The sequence below is a fragment of the Corvus kubaryi genome, unplaced genomic scaffold (assembly GCF_017639235.1).
Source record: "Corvus kubaryi isolate FWS band 111438036 unplaced genomic scaffold, C.kubaryi_AGA036_p1.0 37382, whole genome shotgun sequence".
NCBI lineage: Eukaryota > Metazoa > Chordata > Aves > Passeriformes > Corvidae > Corvus > Corvus kubaryi.
The window spans coordinates 1,443,134-1,465,535 of NW_024581124.1; the positions used below are offsets into that span (position 1 = coordinate 1,443,134).

General features: G+C 39.6%; 1 protein-coding gene across 8 annotated transcripts in view; it reads right to left on the reverse strand.

Annotated features, from left to right (window-relative positions):
• Nucleotides 1–22,402, reverse strand: part of ARVCF (ARVCF delta catenin family member) — a 259,648-nt gene that overhangs the window by 188,966 nt on the left and 48,280 nt on the right. The gene's annotated exons all lie outside the window — the stretch shown is intronic.

A 22,402-nucleotide genomic window follows, 5' to 3' on the forward strand; every position in this document is an offset into this window, starting at 1 on the left:
CTCACAGCAGATAAACAGTAATGAGTATTTTGGACCAAACCACTACAACTTTCCACAGAGAACCAGAACTAACTCAGTAACATTTCAGTTGCAGATTTCTTGTTCCAGACTGTTCTCTGGTTCTGTACCACCCATCCATTTACCCAAATCACTGGGGGGTTTACAGTCCTTTCCCCAGCTTATTTTCCCCAAGAAAAATTAAAATGACAAAATGTTTCTTGCCTTATCCGTTCCCCATTGGTGCAGAGCTCTGTGACTAAAATGCTCATCAGAGCCAAAAGCCTGGGCATGACTGAACTTTAGAAAAGCTAAACATCAATTGGTTTGATTTATAGACCCAGGAGACCAAGTCAATCACACAAGAGTAAAGTAGAATTAATTTGCCATTCAGAGCTGTCTATAAAATGTGCCGCCTAGCCTGAAAAATATAAAAAATTAGTATTAAGTAGATTGTGTAATTGCTTCTGCTGGGCAAAATGGCTTCAAATTCCATCTTCATAGACAGGTATCCAGAACATCCCTTGATCCATCCAGGCAAGGCAAAATCTATGCCTTCTTCCCACCATGCCACTCCACTGAGTTCTGTGGACTTAGACAAGCACTGAACACAGAACATCTCAAGCTGTACCAGCTTGATGGTGTCTCTGTAACTGGACTGAGTCTCTCTGGCATCTGTTTGGGAGGCACAGCATAAGGCAAGTTCATCAGTTCAAACCTCATAAAGAGATGGTGCAGATGCACTTCAGAATAGATATTGCAGACTTTATTTTCCATTTGAGAACTTTGCATCTTTTAGGTAATGCACATACATAAATACAGAACATTAGCATAACAGCTTAAGAGATGCAATCTGGGATATTTTAAGCTTCATAGGAGTTTGCAGTTTTATGACAGCATTAAAATGCTCTTTGATTCAGCTGCAGGTTAACACACGGTGCCCCATTTTCATTTCTGTGATAGCTGGGTGTTAAGTTCATGTGGCACGTGGAGCAGAAGGGAAGCAGCCAAGGATGAGTAACCACTGCCAGACACCACGCAGAGCTGCACACCTGGCAATCCTCCCATTAGTGGAGCCGCTTGGGAAGGGTCAGCTGGCAGTCCTACCACAGGTATCCGGCTCTCAGCCACTCAGACAAGTCCCTACATCACAAACAACAAATTCACTTCCAGGACTAAATTGTCTCATAAATTCCCATCATTCAATATTGTAATTGTATTTCTGTGGCTTAGACTGTGGCAACTGGGAATGAAGCAAGCAGGAAGTGAAGGCTAATTGTGAAAGGCTAACCTCCCTTTTATACTGAAATCATTTTGTTATGAATAAGGGACCTAGAAAGGAAGGACAGCTATTGATGAGCCAGTGACAGAATAAAAACTTCATCAGTTGCTGAAGTTATTTAGTCTGTCAGTACTGAAAGATTTGAAAGCTTCTAATTTAGTTCTTTACAAAAGAAGCTCCCTGCTGTTAACAACTTCACAATGAATTTTCAGCATTCAACTTCAAATCAGAATCGGTATTGTAGCTTAATACTTCTCCCTCAGGTACTAAGTCAAACACAAAGCTCAAATTCTGTCCAGAAAGCATTACCAGCTGTTTACAGTTTAGGCAATTTCTTTGTATAGATAATAAATTAATCTACATATCTCAATCCAGCAACTGAAGTCTGATTACAGAAATATCTTAAATATTCTTTATGTACTCAGTGGAGTTCTGCTTCAAACAGCATCTACATCAATTTAAATAAAGTATCCAGTATACAGATATTATTTTAGGTGCCTTTTGCTTTTGTTTTAGGAGGTGTAATGAGAACAGTGGTCACAATGATATTTAAACAGAAAAAAATACAGCTAGGTTTCTGCAGTGACACTGAACACGATCAATCTGCTAACACCTGACACCCAGTAAGCTCACAGTATCCATAAAAAGTATTACTATGTGTATGTGTTAGAAACATCCATATTCTTGGCTCCTTTCTCTCCTGTAAAGCAGGAGAGTAGAATTGCTCTCCTGAGACTCATAAACAGATTTTGATTTCATCCAGGAAAACTTTCATCTTTTTCTTTGCAACAAAAAAGTTTTCCCACCTCAACGTGTTCTTCTTTGCAGCTTCAATAAACCAGTATGATCCATGGCTTTGTGGACAGCACAGCAAGTTTACATCACTAGACACAAAATACCCCAAGCCCATAGCAAATAAGATTTTCTGAGAGCTGTTTACAGCCTGCAAGACAAAAGAAATTAAGTTGCATTTATACTAAACAAGTGTAGCTTTCCCTTCTTTCTTATGGGTTCCATTAAAGATACTTTATTTCCCTCCATTTATCCTACCCTTATGTATAATGGCAGTTTCATAAGCCCTGACTCAAAGAGAGTAACTTCTGCTGGCCAAAGAAATCAGCCCTGCCTATGGTCTGGGAGATTTTCCAAGGAAAAACAAGCTCCATGGTAAAGGTCATTAGGAATGAGAGAGATTCTTTATGCTGTGCTGAGTACAGAAACTAATCCACTTCTTTTGGTAGGAAGTGTGCAGGTAGGGGCTGAGCAAACAGCAGTTGCAGACTCTTCCACTCCTGCTTTTCTAAGTATATGCAGGGAGCCATCCATTTTGACCTGCTTTTCTTTTGGTTTTGATGTCATGCGCTACAAACCCCAGCATTATGCTTACCAGGACAAATCTATTGTCCTGTGCTAGAAATCCTCTCTAATAGTGTGGGGGATGCTGGCAGTAAGGGCAGTAAGTCAGTTGGCTGCTGTTATCATCAATCAAGCATGAAGGCTCTGCTATTCTGCAGGCCGAATTCTTTATCTAACTGATTAGTCATACAGGCCAACTGTATTACAGTATTGCTTTCCAACTCCCATCACAGAACTCCTCCATTTGGAGTACTAAAAACCCAGCTGATGAGCTCAGTGTTGCATGACACAGAGGAAAGGGAGGAAGCACGGCAGCAGAGGACAGAGGAAGAGATACAATCCCCTTATCCCTACAGATCTTCATGCCAAAAGGAAGTGAGTGAAAGCTTGAAAATCAATTCAAAAGTAAATAAAGCACAAGAGGCCAGCAAGGCAAGCATCAGAAAGCTATTTTAAGGTTCAGAGTGAATTAAACATGCAAAGAAATTAAGCATAGCAGGGAAATCATCATACTGGTAGAATTAGCATTTCTTTTCCTGTTTTTTAGACAACTAAGAAAGGCGTATCAGAAGAAGAGTATCAGTAACATAATTAAGTTGCATTTGCTTTTTGCTGTGCTCAGGGAGGTTTTCTATTTCAACAGCCCTCATAAGAAAAAGAAACAGACCCCTTAAAAAACATTCCCTTGTTATTTTCTCTTTCACATTCTGTACTGTTCCCCATGGAGACCTTATGTCAAAGGTGACCTCTTTTGACTTTGTCGGAAAGTAACTACTCAGCTATTTCTCCCATCCAAGAAAAAGAAAAACACCTTGCTCAAGAATCCCATTTCTGGACTGTAATCTATTTCACTTTTCTCAAACACCCCTACACATGCCCACATGCCTGCTTGCCAGTAACGCATTAATTCAGGGATTTGACAAGGAGCTATCGTATTTTAGCCCCAAATCACTCTTCTTTCTGCTTCCTTGACCTACACAAACCTACTTTATATGCTCATGCAGTTTCTCTTGCATTTTTCTTTTTCTGCTGGAAGTCACACTTGGTTACAAAAACCTTTGCACGTAACTAATTCCAATTGTATCACAGCCAACAACTTAATCTAAAAGGATAAGCATTTACCATAATGATCTCCACACTGTACACAGCAGACGGGCACTAAAATAAGATGCTTTACCCATAAATGTCTGCCTTTGGATAAATGTCTTTCATCTTACAGTTTTGCCAAACAAATTTTTTTTGTTTAGAAAATTATCTTAAAAGATGAGTTACCAATCCAGAGATGTCTTTCTGTTTCCTTTTTTGTCCAGCACCCAGCACCACTCTCCTGTTTTAGAGCTTTCACATACTCTGGAAGTCCCTGTCACTGGTCCATAAACAGCTGTACCCCAAGTGACTCTCACACAGCTTTTGTCTCCAGTGCAGCATAGAGAGAGCCAGGTATTACACACTACACCAAGTGTCTCTTCTGCTGTTTAAAATATTCCTTTCTCACCATACCTGCTGGTTTCAATATTCAGAAGTTAAAGCACTGCTGAGCAGGCACCCAGTGGGATTTCAGAGCAGAATGTAAAGATGAATTACTTGGAAAAAAATAATCCTGCAATGATGGAGTCCTGCAGTCAGAAAATGCTCCAGTTGCAAAGCCCTCTCCCACCAAATGCTGGGGATATGAGAGAAACAAGAAAAAACACAGACGTGCCTGCCCTGCCATGCTCATCAGATAAACCTACAAAATACACGTTCACAGAGTTGCCTGCAGTATGTTCCAGACAAATAAAAACTAATCTAAGTACAATCACAATGCAAGACAAATACAACAAGCACGTTGTGTATGTGGATATTCTCCAGCAGATAGCTCTGCTGTCCTCTATCATACACTGATACATATAAAAGCAATTGCAAAACAGAAAGAGGAATATTTTGTATTTTATATTCTTTATAACAGAAGCTGACTTTTTAAAATTTAGTATGCATCCACAGAGACTTAACCACAGCTAGGTTCTTCTCTAGTGAGTTTCTTGGGAAAGGACTGACTTAATTTTCCGCATTTGTACTGTGCCAAGCACAGTATGGTCTTAGTCCCAATTGGGGCCCACAGGAACTGTCACAACATAGTCACCAGACAAGCAGGGTGATGTGCTTCATGCAAAATTCCTTGGTTTTAGTAGGCAGCTTGAAAGATGTGAGGATAAAACACCACACCAGTGGTAAACATGCCTTGACTGTACTTTTAAAATAAAGCTGCTTACTCCTGGTTTTTATTGCTTACTCCTCCATTCTCTCTCTTGCTTCTGTTACTACCTCTACCTGGGGAGATAGTTTACATTTATTATTTGTTCCAAGAGATGCTTAGCTTTCCCTAAGAACAGCATTAAAGAACAACTATGTACAGCAGTGGGACAAAGGGTTAAAATGATCCTTTTTCTTTTTTTTTTTTTTTTTTATTTTTGGGCAGCGTTGTGGAATAAAAAGGCTGCAACATTTATTTTTCAGCCACTAATGACAGGATAAGTGTCAGACATAACTCAAAAAAGTTCTACTTTGCAGCTTAAATGTTAAATTTATTCATATTTGATTCCACCCTCAGAAAGCCAGTTCTCTTCTGTCTTTCATTGTTTATATTAGATATAGTGAGTCATGGAAATAAAGTGACATGAAACCACATTTACGTTAAAGAAATCATCCCACATCTTTTCAGATTCTCTTTTCTGCTATTTCCGCACCATGCCTCCTATTGAGTCTGCGAGATTGATTACCCAAGCAAGGGCTAAGCATTTATTCTTGACTCCAGTTATTTAGCTGCTCACATTCTCATCTTAGCAGGCCAATTTAGAGGAAACAGATGCATTATCCATCAGTTCCAGAATGGGAATGAGCATATAAAGGACTGTCTATCTGACCTGTGCCTTACAAACAACAAAGTGACAGTAATGCTAAGCAAAGATAATGATCTAAAAGTACCATTAGCTGCCTTTGCTGTGTTTGTGTAAGCTGTCGTACCCTGCAAGAGATGGCTCTCCCTGCATGTAATAGGGCAAGGGCAATCAAATGCCTGACTTAAGCACCTCTGGCACTGTGAACGCAGGGCAGCACATCCTCCTAAAACTGAACTGGTGTATTTAAGGTACTAGGCTGGCCACAGACTATCAGGAAGAATATATCCTGTAAGTGTGAACACATTCTATAGGCCTCAGCCTGGTCAATCTGCAATGGTAAGAACCCAAACTTACACCCACAGGAACTACCCTACCAACTGTTGCTGTTACATTTCAAGACTAAACATATTTAGGTCAGCACTGTATGTCAGCCACAGAGAGTGTGACGACTCAGCATGTGAAGATGGGGTTTTTCTCACTGTTTAGCTCCAACTGAAAGAGTTACAGTTTATGGTTTTTGACTGAGTGAAACCTGACAAAGCTTCAAACCACTCACATATGCCCAGTCTTACATGGATGTCATAAAAGGTTTAAAGACATTGCTTTGAAGACGGGTTGGACAAGACAACCTCCAAAAGTCCCTTCCAACATATATTATTCAGAGATTTTATGACAAAACACACTCTGGTTTCTAAAGCCTTCAAAAAGGACCTGCACCTTGAGGCTTTATTCCTCTGAATTTTCTGGAGGTCAAATGCTGACAGAAATTGGGCATTAGCAATTCCTTTGAAGTCAATGGAAATTACCTCACCCCTTCAATAGGTTTTGGCTTAGAGATTTTAGTGTGACTACTATCATGAAGACAGGGTTTGATGTAAAAACTCTGGTGTAACTTCTTTGACTCTATCCTTCCCATCCCAAACATACATTCACACACAGTTTCCATCCCATATCAGACATGCTTTTTTACCCTGCTTGCAAACACTTCCTTTTACAACTACCCAGTGCAATTAGAGCACAGGAACAGGAGAGGCACTCTTAAAGGCTGACTCCATGTTCTTAGCTACCTCCAAAGCCAAGAGTTACTAATCATGGGATAATCTCAAAGCTATGTACCTTCATGGAAAGGAGTTGGTACACCCTACTAATTACAGCTCTATTAGGAGGCTGGGAACATTTTTACTCAGAACTGGCACAAATACTGATCTCTTTAAATGCAGCAGACAGAAAGAGCTCCCTCTGCTTTCCAATATACAGCATTTGTTGTTGTGAAGCTTTATTTTAAAGACAGATATGTAAAGGCAAAATGAGATTAACAAGCAGTTTCAGCATTGTTAATTCCATGCCCAGGCTGCATAAAGTCCAAGCTGATCATTCCAAATTAACTTACTTTTCTGCAAAAGTGACAGTGAATACAATACACCACACTGGAAGAGTCCTTCCTGTACCTTTTTATTGATAGGCCAACATATAATTAAATGAAATCTGTTTACAAGTCTCAAAGTATTTTCAAACTACTGTTGCAATTACAGTGCTCAAATAACACATACTAGCTTCATTTCCACTTCCACCCTTCCATCACATTTCTGTATGGAAATTCCACCCAGAATGAAACCTGCTCTACACTGGCCATAGCACAATGCCCTCTCAGCTGCTGCTGCCTGTAGCAGCAAGGGATGGAGATGAAGACCAACAGAGATGGGAGATGACTACTCAAAATAATTCCAGCATTAAGAGGCAACAAAGGATCCTCTCTCTCTCTCTGGACTCACTAGGACCTACATCACTGAGACAAAGGATATGCTGCCAGCTTCTCAGACAAATTGCTCCCATTGAAAATGCTGCTGCTGTGGAAACTCCACAGGCTCTCACTTAGGGGTTGTTGATTTGCTCAGAACAGGACTTTATGTTGAAGTGTAAGCAGGCTTGCGTTTTAGGAGAAGACGAAAATTCTTAACAGGTTCCGTCTTATTTCTTCAAAGACCCTTGTTCTTTTTTTGTTACAGAACACCTAATAGAACAACTTCATTCATTATTACAATTGTTCTCTCTGTTGTGACACAAGAAATAAAATTTGAAAATAAATCCAAAAAATTCCATTTTGCTGCTGCTTCTGTCACTATTCCAGGATAAACAGAAAAAATACCATATAGGTTCTTGCAGCTAACTAAATTCCTCTGAGTCACAGAGGAACAACAGACTTTCTATCAGATGATGCAAACTTTTATCAGTGGCACTGTTACTGATCGCCTTCATAGCTTCATTTCTACTTCTATACCTTAGTTCTCTTACTTATAAAATGAGAGCACCACCCTTAGAGGTCTAGCTCAACTGTGTAAAAGTTTACTCTGATTTCTATTGAGGCTAATTATTTTTCAAAATATGGTACTTACTACTGTCCTGAAAGAATGAAGAGTAACCAAGCCACGAACAGTAATAAAGCTCTGTGTATGCACCAGACACCAAATGTAATTTGCTCCTGAGTGTGCTAAAAAATCAGTCTTCTGACCATCCTGTGAAATGGTAATGTGAATAGAATCCTAGAATCTGCTGACTTGGATGGAACCCAACAGGATCAGCAGGTTTGATTTACTGATTTAATAATAATGCAACCAATGGACAAACAAAATGTTTCTGTTTGGGTTGTTTCCAGGAAAGGCAACACAGGAAGTAATTGCCAATGATTTCATTAGTCATGTTTAGCTACAGTCCTCCAGATACAGCTCTAAATAATCTTCAGCGAAAGTAAATGACCATTTTCTTTAGTCACTATGTATCAGTGAGGGAAAATCCTGTACACCTAAAGCAAGTTCTGGAACAGGTTTTCAAAGCCCCTTTTTTGAATCAGTAAAGATAATGCCAAAAAACCCTCAAACCTAAAATAAGTAAAACAACACAGTATGGATCTGGGAAAAATGTCAAGTGCTTTCTTTGTATTTTCAGTGCATAATTAATGTTATGCAGAACTTCCTCTGCAGCTGGGATACATTGTGACATCTTTGAAGAGATAATCATGGGAACTGAGGTTTTATTAATTCTGCTTAGGAAGTATAGTAACGAAACAAGAAAATGTAAAGGTTAAAGGTTGAACTTTACTCTTAACTCTGATGTAAAATAAAGATGTTTGTTCTTGCTGTTGATTGCACCTTCTAGTGCATGAAAGGTGAAGGCTGAACATGTATTGATCTCGTTTTGATTTGGCTGTGGATCTTGACGCCACAGATGTACCTACCCACAGGTACAACACTGGGTTACTGAGCTCCTGTATCAATCCATCCTGCCTCCATGGGACGGATGGGAACTGTTCTAACAGCACCTCACTGCACAATGTCCCCCGAACGCTTCATTACTTCACAGCCTTCCGTCCGCCCCGGAGTGACTTCAGGCTTTCAGGCAATTCTTCAATCCTCCCAAGCACAATCACTTCCATTCCACTTGCCTAGTTCAGCCCTACACAAACAGGGGGATTTGTAGTCTGTGACCTCCTGATCAGGAGATAAAGCAACATGGTTCAGGAAGAGGGTTTTGTTATACCACAGTACACATACAATTTCCAGCATTAACAGCGTTAGTTATTCCACAACACTTGTGCTTGAGTGTACATTAGCTACAGAATCTTCTTGTCTGATTTGTTCTTTTCCAGTTTTATCATTTTCTATTAAAATTGGGTTTTCTTTTGAACATTTTATGAAGTTGTGATGTTGTAGGACAGGTGAAACAGCAGGACATCAAATAGAGGTGAAATTCCTTTGTAAATCACCCCAGAGGAAACCGAGTAGGCCCAACAGAGATCCCATGAGATCTGAATGATCAGTAGACTCAGTCAAGAAGATCAGTTCTACAATCTATGGGAGAGATCAATTAATCAGGAAAATGTGTGGCATTTCTAAGCCAAGGCGTTCCTGTGAGAGCCGTTTCAACCATTTGCCTTTAAGACTGTAGAATCATGAAACTCGTAAGGAATGAAAGTAAGGACACCTATGGAGTCTGCACATGACAACAGGAGGAAGCAGCCAATTAGCGTATTGGTGCAGTGATCTAAATTACAGCTAAGCCTGCAGAGGCTATAAGGGATGCTACATCATGTCACTAATGACTTATGGGGATAGGAAGAAGGCAGCTTGGTAAAACTCCTGAGAGGCAAGAGCTGGGATGTACTGAGATGATACAAAAACACAAGAGAAATTGCACCCACGCCTTGCTTCAAAAGCTTGCTTCTCAGCAGAAGAGACTCCCTTTGCCCTTCTTTTCCCTCTCCTCAACACTTCTAAATGTCCTACAGCTTTGTAATCCCTTGGGAGCCCTGTGTTACACAGCTCCCTCTACCATCCCTAAGGCACACGGTATTCCCTACACACACTCATCAAAACCATGTCAGCAGGGAAATGCTTCTGAGGGACAAGCAGCGCTTTCCAGATTTTCCTGGAGCTAGCAACTGGCAGTGCAGCAAGAATATACTCTTTTCATTAAGACAAAAACTCTGGCACTGATCTGACCAGGTTTTGATTTGTTCCTTGGTGTACCATTATTGCTGGACATAGGCGACTATTTCAAAAAGGCATAAAAACAATTACGTGCTAGGTATGCAAGTCCCAGAAACATCTATTGCTATCATTTTTTTTTCCACATGTCAGCTTTTACTGTAAAAAGGCCTTGAGTTACAGCAACGGGAAAAAAGAGAAAAAACCCGTCATTAAGGGTCACTGAAACTGTACTACAGCCACATGAAGTACCAGATTTCACTGGCAGCAGTGTCACACCAATCAAACAACAAACCACCGCCTATTAAATCCAACCCGTAGTCAACACAATGGTCACTGTTCTGCTTACACTTAATTCTGTGAAATGACTCGTTTTCATGTGTGAGCTTCAGAATAAGTATTTAACCCAAAACACAGTGAAGGTGTCTGTGCACACAGGTAGGACTCTGCAATCAGTAGCAGTGAATCACCAGGTACTTGAAAAGAGATAACTATGGCCAAAAGTGGAAAATAAAGACCACAGATTTGTAGGGATTATTTTATTCTTGCTAAACCCGCTCCATTTTTCAGCAGATCAACTTCCCCCAAGTTCTAGACCTTCAATCTGAAATACCACTGTAGAACCCCCACAACTCTCTAGGGATGATCCCTTCAAAGCATGAAACACTTACTGCCCAGTCACTAATTGCAACCAACCTATTCATGCAAACACTAAGACATGCAATTGCCAGATGCAAAAACATCTCTCATTCCTTACATTCCAATGCTGAGGCACCAGGACAACATGAAGAATTACAATTACATTTCTAGGGTACAATCAGTGACAATGAAGGCATTAGCATAATATTCCAATATATTATGCCCCCAAGTATGATCCTGCAGCTGTGAGGGGCAAGGTAGACAATTGATGTATGTGGAGGAGTGAAGGAGTCAACTATAGGTTGATGAGAGTGACAAAAAAGCAGACTTGTCTTTCCATTTTAGTAAGACATTGGCAGGAAATTCTAATCAAAAGCTTTGAACTTCTTCAAATGTTTTTGTCCCTTAAAACCCAGATTTATATTTATCATTGAGATACTAATAAAGAGCAGTTCTAAGCACAGAGATAGGTAAGGATCCCTTGCATTCCCTCTGCACTCACATCAGTGTTTTCTGGAGGGCAGCCTCTGCCCATCCTCAAGCCACCTGGAAGCCACAACCATAACTATGCAAGGCTCTGTGTCATGCTGAACTTGCCTGCAAAGACTGCAGAAAGGAAGCAGTGCCACCCAGCTGGCTTTGCCACAAACCAAAGCACAGATGTGCTGGAAGAAGGCAGTGCAGCAAGTGCTGTGCTTCTAATGTTACAGATTATCACCATGCACAGAACAAGCTACAAATAAAAGCCATGTTAATTTTGACTCCCATGCTTGTTTCAGTAGAACATCAGTATGTGACTAATTTCAAGCTCTACTGGAAATGCAGGAAAATCACAAGCCGTTCTGACAAGCAGAACAAAGCAGAGGCTAGGCCCTCCAGAGAGGTATTGAATATGCATGTTCCAAGGGACTCTGCATGGACGTAAGGAGCTAACACAAGGAGAATCCTTCTCAAAAATAATGTCCAAAATGGCACGGAGGAAAAGTTTGAAAGTTAAAACATAACGGGAAGTACAATAACTTCAGTGAATGATAATGTTCTTAAGCTTATAAGATTATTTTCATTCCAGAGGATCCATATATGAACAACTTGTGATCTACAAAAGGCAAGAATTTAGACACTGTCTAGTTAAGTGACTGCAGCAAGTTAATACTTCAGGCAGCATTACCTGATCTGGAGATGAAGCACAGATACAAGTTTCCACTACTGATACCAGCATCAGTCTATGCAAAACTGCCACTGATAGGATCCCAAAGACAAGTGAATAAGAGATTTTCCACCCCTACAAAAGACTCAGGGTTACTGGCAGAGAAGCTCTGTGAGGATTAATGACAGAATTCATGTCTGTCCCTCCTTTCAACACTGTAAGTTTAAAATCAACCTGGGGCTTTTTATGCACTTCTGCATAAAACAGAGAGAGGAAGAGACCTGATACTGGAACAATAACTATGCATTTTTTAATTGAGGAACTGGCTGTTGCTGTTAGTACAGTAACAGAGGTGCATTATACACCCCTATCCATTTATCTACTTTCTAACTACAGTATTCAACCACTTAAAGAGCAGGTAACCACATTTTTTTTAGTATTCAAATGAGTATATGACTGAGTGAAATAACTCTTATATCCCGATATGAATAAGAGCTGCATATTTACCCTGTACTAGAAAAGTAACCCCTCATTCTGTGAAGCAGCTTCTTCTAAATGCAAGTGAGGGATAAGGTAATAATCAGCAATTCATACAAAATGCAAGCTATCTTACAGCCAGTGAACCTACAACAGACTTTGAAACATAAGATGTATCAGGCCTAATGTCACAAACAAATCCCAGCATAGATAATTATACAGCAACACTGTCACACACTCAAAGCTAGTCAACCCCCAATGACTGCCAGTGGGCACTGAACTTTTAATCTTCAGCATCAAAGCACCAGAACTGGTTCAACTGAGTTAAATGAGTAATTCTTTCAGCTGGAGCTAGTAGCAGTCTCTTCTTTGGCAGTCAGATCAGCCAACTGAGAAATCACACAACAGGCTTCACCAGCATGCTGCTACACCTCCAGTAGTTCCAACTGGAAAGAGCATCCTTGTTTCCTGCCCTAAGCTACAGAGCAGTCCTGCTGTTAAACAGCCTCTGTGTTTCTCCCAAAGCTGGTTGCACGTCAGCTGTAAATCAATGACTGCTTTGCATACTTAATATATTACAGGGACTTTAAAAAAAATTGATAAAAGTAAAAAATTTCAGTACCCCAGGCAAATCCTGCCAATAAAATACTGATTTGCCCAATTAATTCTTACTATGAAATTACTAGGTTACTGCAATGCTAGTAATGTAATATACCAGCAGCACTCTGGTAAATTCTACACCACCTATTGGCTAGAAAGCAAAAGTAGGGTTTTAAACATTTTTGCACTTTAAATGGTGATTAAATTTTAATTACAATTATTTTTTACAGGAGTCACTAAAGGTTGGATTTTTATAAACCAAGAATTCTCACGTCAAAGGTCTCAGTAAATTACAGGATAAGCACCTTAAGTGATTATGCATGCATGCAAATGTCCATACTATTTTTAAAGAAATTGGTGCAATTCATTAGACTAACATAATTTGAATCCCTTTAAAATTTAGTGATTAAAGTCCTCTAGATTTTGAGATGGGAATTTGTCTGTGTAACTGACTATTTTAACCTGTATGCCATACATTTAGACACAATACAGACACTACATATTTCTCATGTTCATAAACAGTCCAGCGAGACAATCTTACACAACAGTGTGTTTTACTAAATGATCTGACAATTGGGTATTTACTTAAGACCAAAATTAGGATATAAATCTTTAAAACTTTTGCAGGATTATTCATCTTAAACCAAACACTGTAGTCAGAAATCAAGACAGGTGACTATCAGAAAAAGTTTTTTCACAATTACAATTCACCAAAAATCTTTGAGGTCACCAGGATTTGCATTCAGTTGTTCATTTCCCAGATCACATGCATAATTGTATCTTAGGAACTGCAGGAAAGCAACAACAAAAAAAAGAGAATAAATACAGAGGTAATCCAAATCCTTAAAGGGATGATTGCTGCTCACCTTAAGGATTGTCTGCCAATGGTAATGTCCTAACAGGTTAAATTTGTGTACCTGGCTGCAGAATTGGTAGGAGTTCCCTAAAATTGCGGTTACTACTTGAGCAGAAATAGAAGGGGCTGAACATAGAAGTCATAAATGCAGCTCAGCACTTTGCAGCAGAGGTCCCACACCACCAGATCTACACCTCATCCATCCACAGACGACTGGGAACACCTTGGCCTTAGGTAAATAAAGACTGTCTAAGAGGGAAGTCTGGAGCAAGGGATTTTCCTGAAATTGGGACAACAGTGAGTAGATTGATTGTGCTAAAAATATAACACCAATTTGATTATTATGAACCTGTCTTTAAGTCCATCTTTGATGAAGTCTGCAGTATCAACCTCAAGTACTTTTATTCTAATCTCCTCAATACAGTTTCTTCCTATTCTTGGAATACCTAGTATTATCCAACAGGATCACAACAGCTGGATATACAGCATTATCTGAAAGTTATGAGCTCCAGAATAAATTATTCCGTAACAGAATTAGCTACTTCAGCCTAAATAGGACACTAATCTTAATTGAATAAAACCTGTGTAAAGAATAAATTTACACTGTCCCAAGTGGCTCAGAAGCGCTGCATCCCAGGCACTCAGCTTAGGCAAGTAGCCCCTAAATCTACCAAAGAATTTGTCAGACATTCACAGTGCACGATTCATAAAGCATCTAAAGATACAAATACACAGGTTCTGGAATTCACTAAAATGCCCAAAACAAGGGTGCCTGGAGTTCTGTACGTCAGCAAGCACTGGACTCCTAATCAACAGCAGTGGCTTGAAATATTTCACTGGATGCCTACCTGTACCTTTCAATCCCTAAACGTCCTTGCAAATCCAGCTAGTATTTTCTGTCCTGGCTTTCCAGTGATGGTGCTGCTTTACAGGGTATTTTCCCTCTGCCCCATCTGACTGCTGCCTGACAAGAAGCCATTAACATCTAATATACACCGCTATGGCCTCCTCACAATAGGTCTGCATTATTAAAGCTTTTGCTTCTGCAGATGAGCTTCACCAATTTCCACACTCCAGGATGGCTGAAAAACTACACACCACAAGGCCTCAATAACCCCGTCTTAAGGATCATAAAAGACTTGAACCTGTGGTGGACTTTGGCTGAAAAAAAGAAAATACCCAAACCCACATCCACCCATGACAAAACCAATACTACATTTTTAGTAATGTTGCCTGGTATCAATACAGCCAATGTAACAACTGGACCACAGCTGCAGGAAACAAAGAATCCACCCAAGTGCTGTAGGCAAGGTCAAGAACGGTAGCCTTTACAAATTAGAGGACACGCTGATTCTGTTCTGAACAACTCTTTACACACGTTAAAAACCTGTACCTAATAGCTGCAATGTATTGTTAGCAGCAGCTCTTTTACTTGTGCATTTGTTTCAGATGTAGCACACCAGAAAGAAAAGATCATCTGGAAGAATAGTTTTAGCACGTGGTTCTCACAGCCATCCCATTCAGCAGCATCTCATCCTGCAGGACCGTGTACAGAGACCAGAATCCACACCCAACCACAAGCAGAACAAGAGGAATGCAGGAGCTTTCTGAGGCAAATATTGGTTTGGAAAACCTGTACGTTCATTTTTCATTACATGGTTGCTATGTATGTACATAAAAATAGTACATACATGTTTCCATGTACCTGCTGGAATTAAATAAAAAAATTAAATAAAAATCTCCAAGTGCAATCAACAGCAGAATATCACAGGCCTTATACCAACCTTATTTAACAATTACGTTTAGAAATTGAAGAAAAAAAACTCAGCAGAGCCACAGCTCAGTAGCTATAGCAACCTGCTTAGTTTCTCAGAAGAATCAAATAAGATAGCCTGCCCTAAAATAGATGCAAAATAGCTGTCACTGCACATGTGTGGTTTCAGAGACAGAACACAACCATAAAAATTAATTTTTTTTCAAATCACAATGCTCCCTTTTACAGAAATCAAAAAGCTACCCTACAGGCAATGGGTGAGAATTGAGTTTAATTCCTTTACTCCCAGTGTTTTAAAAGCTAAATCATTTCTCTCAAAGCTTAATTGTGCCTTTTAACAAATTAGACTTCACTGGAAATCATTATCTGTCTCCCCCCTTCTTGTTACAATTCAAAGGCAGCATCTGTTAAAGAGCAAAAATGAACCATTTTCCCCTCATTACACAAAGAGTAAAAAGTCATCCCAAGTTCACATTACTTTAGAAGGTAATTTCTGTTCATCAGAACAATTTGGTATGTGTTCATTCCTTCGCATCCAGTTTTGCAGGCTAATTTCCTCAAATATTTAGACTTAATTTGGTTTGTAACCATTAACTACGACTACAGAAACCACATGCTTCTTTAAGTTAGCATTCCATGCCAGTACTGTTGAAAATATTCTCTGGACTGTATCGGCTATATTGTGTGATCATATATTCCTCATAAAGCCCTACAGCAAGAAAAACAAAACCCAGCAATTCCCAGAGCCCTTGTGGGCCACTGGGCTGATCCCTGCTCTGGACTGCAGGAGACGCTGGCTGGCTCAGGCACCCCTTCCGCAGGAGCAAGGCAGGCAGCTCATCCTGCGCTCCCGGGAAGGGCTGGCTGTCCCGGAGCTGCAGAGGAACGCTGCCAGCCACGGCTGCACGCTGGATGCCGAGCAGGGAGGCGCCCGCCCCGCGCTGCCCCAGCGGCCCTCCCGCCGCACAGCCCGGCTGCGCCGCCGCTCCTTCCACCGCTTCCCGACTGTCCCAGCGCAGCGCCAGGGCGGAGAGCAGCGACTGGCACGGCAGCAGGGACCACCTCTGGAGTGCGGCTGCTCTTCATGAACCAGCGCACAGCCATCCTGCCCCTTCTCAAAGACCCCCTTCCCTCTGCACCTCGGCTGCCCGTACCCTTCACTAAACCCCACTCCGGAGACCGCTGCTCCAGCAGCTTTCTGGGAACAATGCTGCTCCAGTTTGGATTAACCTGCCTGTGCTACAATTAAGACTGCCGAAAGAGAAGGCACAGACATTAATTTTGCACTGCAAGGGACCAAGTCAAGGCAATTAACAATAAAGTATTAATACTGCAAGCCAATGTTTAATTTGTGGTCTCATTCACAGCAGAAAAAGGAGTTACAAACAAGTCAACTGGAAGCAAAAATGTCAGTGCTAACTTGTAATCTGAGCTTAATAAAAAACCTCACATAATGGCAAAACCAAGAGAGTTTAGGAGAACTATAATAAACAGAAGAACTCTGTTTTTTAAACAAAAACTTTTAAAGTGCAAACAGTGGCTTCTTGTGATGGGCTCTTCCCTTATTCTGCTTGTGCTCATAGACAAGCAGAACAGATTCTGCAGACAAAGCTTTGTCCTGATTTTCAAGTTTGATAACCTGTTTTTACATCTATCTTTGTTCAAGTTTATAGACACTACAGCATTACAAAGAAAAAGAATTCGGAGAAGTGAGCACAGGTTACACAGAATGCTCTACCTATTCTACAAAGCACATAGATTAATTTTTTGTTTTCAGAGGGACACATCTTTCCTAGCTCCTAAAAAGCATATTTTACCAGCAGGTCACCCAGAAGTCTAAATCTGAGATTTCCGTGCCTTTAACAGAAAACATATAGCTCACTGCATAAATTTAATTTACTGCTCTGAATTTCAAGATTAGCAGTACTTAGGTTAAAAAAATAATTTAAAAAATTTCTTAATTTCTCTTCCATATGAATTTAACTTGCTCAATCCTTGACATTCAGTGTACAATCCTATAATAAGGAAATACAAAATAATGTAGTGCAGATTGCTTCATCCCTTTGAAAACAAAGTTCAAAGAACAGTCAAGCAAAAACTGGAAGTACACTGCATTATAATAAGCCATTTCACTCCACTGGTAAGAGTTTGGACTTAGTTACCCAGCAGTTTGGATTCCAGTGTGCAGCTTTCCTCTTACTAAAGCAGCATCCATCGCTATACTTCAGTGCAAGGCTTCAGAGTATTGAAGGATAATCCCCAGCAGGTAGAAAAGGAGTAATGCTTCACTTACTGTTACAATATAACCCACACACAGACTTCGCGATTTATGTGCAGAAGCTCCCATCCCATCTTGGATTTTATGAAATGCTTTCATTTGGTTCATCCAATTTAAAGAACCACATGAACGTTTGTTGTTCATCTGGACAGCTCATTTCATCATGCCAGACAAACACTACGAGAGGGATGTGAATCCATTTAACAGCATGGAGGAAACAACATCCAATTACTTGCAACTGATGTTCTCTATGCCTGAATTTCCATATCCCAGCTATTCCAGTTAGGTCAGCTGGCTGTTAAAAACAAAAGTTTAATAAGGCAGATTGGAAGCACTGTCATAGTCAAATTGTTGGTTAATGCTAACCCTGAATTAGACAAAAGCCCTTTTAATCACCATTGATTTTTAATCAAAATACTAATTTATCTGGACTCAAGGTACCAATAAAATCCCCATGTTGGCACTACAGTTGTGGAACTAGCAGAAGCCTTCTGGGAGCCTGGTCTTAGCAGACAAGTAGTTCAATGCTTGCAAAATTCCAGTGGAAGCAAACAGATTGGGGTTTAATGCTGAGTAACTCTGACAGCAAGAGTCCAGAAACCCCACAGTTTATAATGGACCATTATCTTCTGAGGATGTATTATTGCTATAATCTGCTGGCATCAGCCATTGTCTTTTTTGATAGAAATCTGGTGCTCTCAAAAGAGGCCTTTTCCTGCCTGGCTGTGTTGTGCCTGGAACAGAGGAGTATCTTGAAACTCCGAGGGAGTTGTGCAGCTGCTGATTTACCCCACAGGAGTGGGGGCCGTGCACTCTGAACCATCATCCAGCAGCTCCACAGTTTCCATCAGCACTGTTTGTGTGCTGTGCACACACTGCTCACATGTGGGAAATCCACTGGGCTCCAACAGAGCACTGGGCATCAGCAAAGAAGGGGAAGCACATTTGTAAGAGCAGTGGCCATATCTGGGATTTCCAGCTGTCAGGAATTCCACACAGAGGCAAAACCCTCTTTAAGAATGACTTACCACAAATTAGATATTTGTTGAAAGTGAATAATGCTGATAACTGCAGCATTTGAGCATTTTCATGCAACACTCAGCAAAAACGATCCTATTTTCATAATGCAAAAAGAAAAAAGAGAGTCCATTTTACTACCAAGGTTAATAAACACTTTCTGCTGTATGTAACAGTAAGACTGAGATCCAAAGATAAAGAGGTATAAGAGAGACTAAAAAGAGGGACTTTTTTTTTCTTCAGGAGCTGGGGGTGGTACATGTTATCCAAGACTTACATAAGGAGTTCCATGTGACACTGTGGCTGTTGCAGAAAAACCCTGCAACCAAATCTGGCTTGAGATAACTTCAAACATTAGCTCTGTATTTGGAACTTTTCAACTACACGTCAAATAAAACAGACTTAATTTCATCAGCATTGAGTGAACACAGGAAGCAACTTCATTTCCCACTCAGATTCTAAACGGTATCTTTGGCAACTTTTGAAGTTCCCATCTCTTTAAGAGAAGCATTAGGATTCAGTGACCTGCACTCTGGGAAAACTGTGGGTGGGTTTCCACTTAGACACACGAATCATTTCAAAGCATTTATAATTTTACTTTCCACTTCACTTTTCCCAGGGGTATGAGAAAAGGGGATTTTTAAGACAAAACTGTACATCCATAATGCTAAATGATTTCAGCATCTTAAACTGTAGTGATGTTTCAGCTGAAATAAAGATGCCCAACTATAAATTTTAAAAGTCTTTAAAGATGTTTGTGCGATCTTCAAAGATCCTTGTGTCCAGAATTTGTATGGACTTCCGTATATCATGATTTGGCTCCTCAGTCTTCTGTAAGCAGCTTTACAGGAAAAAAAAATTATCATTATTATTATTATACAAGTCTCAGGAGCACTGGCAGAAAAAGGATTAATCTTGATCAAATATGGTTTGTTCCATCCCTCACTTAACACCTCTCAATCAATGTCAACTGTATTGTAATTGATCTAATTTCATGTCAGTCACTCCAACTATTATTCAGAGATTTTTTCACATATACTTTAAGTGGAAATGTGGGCAAGGCAGTCTTTGGGATTTATTTTTTTTAATGTCAAAAAACATATTATATCAAGCATTCACACTCATGATCAATTTTAGCACCCCCGATACACAGATGAGAGAAAAGACAGAAAACATTTATTCCTGATCCCCCTTCTTTCCCTTTCTTTTACTTCTCCTAAGTGTTGCAACAGCTGTCTTCATGAAAGCATTGGGAATCTTCAATACTGACAAATGGCCATGGACTGGCGCCTTTTGGAAAGCTCAGCATCTCGCTCTTTAGCCCTTCCCTAAGCTGTTGGAATATATGTCAAAACCAATATTCCAGATGAGCTGCCAAATGATAAGCACAGCTACATTAATCGGTTCTGGTTTCCCTAATTCAGGCAAAATGCAGTCTGAGGTCATGACTCACTTTCAGCTGGGAGAAAAAACAAGACCAACCCAGAAGTCTTAGAAGACTGATTGACCTCCCAGAGTCTGGCCCAACCAAGTACAAGTCAACAGGGGTTTAAAAAAGAAATATGAACCTGCAAAATTAAACCAATGCATATTTGGAAGAGTACTGTTCAAATAAAGTTTACATTGTCCTAAGTAAAGGTACTGTTTCCACGGATCAGAGAATTCTGAATTTACAGTTTCCTTTACAGTTAATGGGTTTATGACAAAATCTCAATTACAGGAGTTAAAAAAAAAAAATCTTTTTTTGCAGATCCAGATACTAATGACAGGTGTACAAGAGCAGGCGGTCATACCTAGATACATTTGATGTGATATATTTTTACAAGCTGGGGAAATTTTATGACCATTTTTCCTAAATATAGAGCACAACCAACCAAGTACAAGGACAGTTAAATTTTTAACATAGTTTTCGTATGGAGTACTTCATCTGATTGAAATCTTCACAATTTAATGAGGAGGCTATTTTCTGCAAAACCTAATCTATTTATCAGTTAAATATGATATGATTTTAGAAACCTTGTTAGAAACTTGATAGATGACCAGGCCCTGTAATTTTATAATAAGGTATTTTAACATATTCTACAGCTAAAGACAGATTATTTTATGCTTCATGTTAAAAACATATTTGTTTGATATTAATCTTTCGGCTGTGCTACAGCACCGATCGTGCTGCTGACCTGGCCATTATTAAAATAACATGTCAGTCCTTGGACTTTCTTCCTGCTGAGAGTCCAACTGTGTACACTGGTTTGTTCAAAACATATTGCTGAGAGTAAAAAACCACACTTTTCCCTCCACAAGATAATAGATACATGTAATCCAGAGCAGTCACTCAATTGTCTGAACAGCATTTCTTCTAGGGACACATTATATAGAATTAAATTTTCAGGCAATTAACATCAGGCATTGGTTGTACCTTCAGCAATTCCTACAGAGATTTTATCCTTGCAACAGGCAAGGACTTGGCACAGCCTTCTCTTCCTGCTCAGTACAGCCTCTTAGAGAAGCAGATGCATCTACATAATAAATCAGTTTACGCTGTTAAACGTATTTGTTTCATGATAATCAGACTATAATTTTTCTCACCAAAATGAACAGTTTAAAATATTCAAGTTTAGATCAAAAGACCAACTGCAAATCCTCCAATTGCTTGAGGAAGATTATCTATATTCATAGAACTTTTCATTTCAAATGCTATTGAAAGCATTTTAAAATTATTTAACAGCTCATTTATCCCGTTTTTATAGACAAGGAGAAGTTTTCAAGATTCTGTCCAAAAACCACTGCTCTTGGGAAAGTACCCATCAACAACTGAAAGTTTGAGAAATTAGTTAGTCAAGAAAATGATTCCAATAGTGCAGTAAAACTAAACAGGGCTAGGTTTAATGTGAAATCTACAGAAGATTTGAAAAGCCTACATGTGTAAATCAAGTCCTCTCCTTAACAATACCAAAACACAGAAAGGATGTTTACACCATGCATATTGTGCTTTCTCATTTGAGTTCCTTAGAGGAAGGAATTAATACATTTTTTGGAGGCTCTACAGTTTCTTTAAAAAAGGATGAGCTTGTATTTTCAATTAATTTACTGAATATGTGCTATTACTAGGTAAAAGTAGATCTCTGTAGTGACTGGCCAAATAAATCTTAACAGTTGAATCTGCAAATCAGTTTCTTGATGTCAACAGCTTTGTCATGTCAATAAATACAACACTAAGCCAGGAGCAATGACTATTAGCCATCTCTGCTGTCACTTACTTGAGTATAGCTACATAACTTGCCCAAAACCAACAGGCAAGATTTACACTCAGCAGTCAAGAACAAAAAGGACCTAATGTATCACAGCTGTCATCAGGTAAATGAGGAGAATCCAGCATGTCTTGAACAAAAAGAAACCAACCAAAACAAAACAAAAAAGAGAAACATTCCCTTTTGAATCACAGGAATACCATCTGTAATCTTAAACATTTTCAGTGAAGTGGCCAGCAAATGTTGAGAAAGTAACTTTGAATTCTGAATTAGTGAGGTGATTTGATGAAAACTTACTATTTTTCTCCAAATTAATATAGTTAAACACAGCTGCTGGCTCTCAGCTGTGCTCCAATAGATGAGTTCCAACA